Source organism: Phodopus roborovskii, unplaced genomic scaffold (assembly GCF_943737965.1).
Source record: "Phodopus roborovskii unplaced genomic scaffold, PHOROB, whole genome shotgun sequence".
Classification (NCBI taxonomy): domain Eukaryota; kingdom Metazoa; phylum Chordata; class Mammalia; order Rodentia; family Cricetidae; genus Phodopus; species Phodopus roborovskii.
In genome coordinates this window covers 6,822,333-6,825,764 of record NW_026126448.1, presented here as the reverse complement: position 1 = coordinate 6,825,764, position 3,432 = coordinate 6,822,333, and positions in this window count along the sequence as shown.

Sequence of the window (3,432 nt, the reverse complement as noted above, 5' to 3'; positions counted from 1 at the left end):
TAATCATGGCTATCTAGAAACTTTCTGAGAGGCTGGAAGGGGGCCACTAAAATTTCACTTCAGCATGAACAGGATGCCTACATCCTACAAGGAAGTCTATTTCCCTCATGTAGAAATTCAACCTGTAGATGTTACTAATCATGACATGGCTGTCAGGCTTGTTTCTGCTTTGTATTCTCCCTGGTAGCATATTTTGAACCCCTGAGGTGTGATGCCAGGTTTCCTACATTTGTCTCTTACTCAAGGTATCAAAGCACAGCCACTAAGTCAAAATGCCTCCTATTACAAGAAACAGTTATCTCAATATTCACTTTGGCAGTAGAGAGCCGAAATGTTTGTTCCCAGTAAATGCTGAGTCTATCCCATTGCCTGTGGAGTGCCTCATCCCAAAATGTAGCATGGGAAATGACTGTACACACAAATAGGAAAAACATAGTTCTGGGATAGTGCATAGGGAGGGATCTAAGGACTATGCCTCGACAGATACAACTTGAAAAGCAGTTTATTGGCTAACGATGGACACGATCAGAGAAATTAAAGAGGACCTATGTTTCGGTGGCCTCGATTTTCCTCTCAAGAGCATCTGAAAGTTGATTCCGTAAGGTAATCAGAAGTCCAGTTGAGCATCAAAACAACTGAGACTCTTTGTGCTTGAGTTTGGAGTCTGTAGCTAGAATTCTCCCTAAACTGATCGACACTAAAGGCAGAAAATCAACTCGGTGCTACTGACAACGCAAGCAGGTAAGGAATTTCAGACCACAAAGCCGGCAGAAGTCAGGGACAGCAGCCGGCTTTGGGTTTCCCCAGTGGGGGTGGGGAGAGCAGAGGCCGCGGCGCTGTGTACGGGAGGAAGCTGCGGCGACGGCGACAACACTTGGACGGTCAGAGGGCCTCTGGAGGTGGCAGGAGGAAAGCCGAGGAAAAGTGCGTTCCAAAGCACCAGTCACTCGCATCTTCCCGGTCCGGAGAGCCAGACACGAGGAAGCTCCCAACCCTGAGAAACACCGGACGCACGCACTGCTTACCCGCCGCTTCCCTTCCCGCCGGCGCCCTCAGAGGCTCAGCGCGCGCAGTCGTGGCGGGCAGCCGAGGGGGCGGGGACAGCTCGCAGTGACTGGCGGCTGCGACAGCTGAGGGCGCAGCCTCCACGCCCTGGGGGGGGGGGGCTTTCTACTGCGCATGCTCAGCTTTGGGCCCGTCGTCTCACAGCCACAGGCACTGTAGGCAGGGGTCGCTGCTGCAGCTGTTCGATCTGCAAGCCTCCTCCATGCCTTGGGCTAGTGGGCTCCCCTAGCCCCGTACATGCACATTTTCTGTCTTGAGGTGTCCCAGCCCCGCCATCGATGTCAGCTTTGAGGAAAAACAAGTACACGGCGCTTCTCTACCAGTTTTATGGAATCATTTCCTGAGCCTCTGTTTGACAGACTCCTGCCTACTTTGAGGGAAGGATTCAAAACGCCCAGCTCCTTTTCAGTGTAGAACACCACAATGCGTCTCGTTGGTGACTTCCGAATAATTTTTAAAGATTTTAATTTTAAATGTGTGTGCTTGTAAGTGCAGGGCCCCGAAGAGGGCCTTAGAGCCATCCCCTGCTGCTGGAGCACAGGCTAGGAACAACTCAGGTCCTCCTTAATTTAAATGAAGTGAACTCTTTGCCAGGAGTCACAACCTGTCCTATAATCCCAGCACTCAGGAGGCAGAAGCAGGAGGATCTCTGAATTCGAGGTTAGTTCAGTTTACATGGTTCCAGGATAACTAGGGCTATGTAGAGAGACCCTTCCTCAAAAAATACCAGTGGGGGAGGGGGAAAGAGAGATGTCTTTTTAGTCACTGAGCCATCATCTCTCCAACCTTCAAATTCTTTGATCTTGTTTTTAAATCCTGGTCTATAGTGCACAGAAATATTTCACACCAAACACATACCACACACTTGTAGATACAGATGTGTAACTAAAACAAAATGGTCACAAAACTTTGATTACTTATATATACCCCACATGCCTTTAAATTTCTGCTTTACGTTTCATTATGAAAAAATGGAAGAAAAAAAAAAGATTCTGCAAAAAGTTGCAGGAATCTTGTTGAGGACGTAGAAAAAGGTAAAAGGAAGTGGTAGTGCACACCTTTAATCACAGTACTCTGGAACCAAAGGCGAGCCATGTTTACAGAGAAAGTTCTAGGGTAGCCAGGGCTACACCAAGAAAGCCTGCCTTGAAATTGAATCCCCCCAAAAGGATGAAATTTGCAGGAAAACGGATAGGCTTAGAATGCATAATATTAAGCAAAGTCACACAATCTCAGAGAGGAAAAGTTACATGATTTCCCTCATATGCAGGGTCTAGCCAGTAATATATTTTATATGCAAACAACTGTACATATGAGTACAATATAAATATAACACAGAAAAGAAGAAGAAAGTCTAAATATCAGGGGATCAGGAAGTTCTGAATGGACACTAATTATTAAAGAGTGTATAAAACTAGTTTTTTTTCTGGTTTTAATTTTTGTTGGAATTTTCTCATTTTTGGTGGTTGATGAGAGAAGAAAAATATATTCTATAGTGAAATGTAAATCCAGTATGAATTCCACAGCTGCAGAATAGCTGGATAGAAGTCATTGAGATGTTAGACTTTGGGTCTTGTTAATTTTAATGTATGATGTTTATTTTATTTGCAAAGTTTATTTCTATAATAAAGTTTATAAACATTTTTAAAAAGGATGAAGGACTGGTACATGCTATAATAGGTATGAAAATTTTATGCTACATGACAAGCCCATCTTAAAAAAATACATTGTATGATTACATTAATATGAAATATTTAGAATAGGAACATATTAAATTTGCATTTACAAGGAACTAAGGGAAGGAATAATTATTAAAGAATACAGGACTACTTTTGATATAATAAAAACATTCTAAAATTAGGTAGTGGTGACAGTTGCATGACTATGGAAACAAAAAAACAAAACAAAACAAAAACAAAAACAAATTGAACTGTTTGCCATAAGAGAGTAAATGTTGTGGCATATGAGTTATAGCTCAATAAACAAGCTGATGTGCTTGTTTAATGTTAGACCATGTAATTCCTGTGCTCAGAGCTCTGCGGTGACTTTCCATTTCTTTTAGGGTAAAAATCAATTTCTCCCAGCATAAAAAGATTGTGTAGAGGGGGGCCAAAGGTTAAGAACTATCTTGCAGTCTGCTCTGTGGTGATGCACACCTTTGATTCCATCCCTCTGGGGAGGCAGAGACAGCTTCCTGGTCTACAGAGTGAGTTCCAGGGCAGCCAGGGCTACACAGGGAAACCCTGTCTCAAAGAAAAACTTAAAAGAAATAATAATAATGGTAGAGCAGCATCTCTCCAGCCTGTTAATGATGGCGGGTATCCTTCTGAATATATGTTTCTCTTATTGGGTGATGAACAAAACACT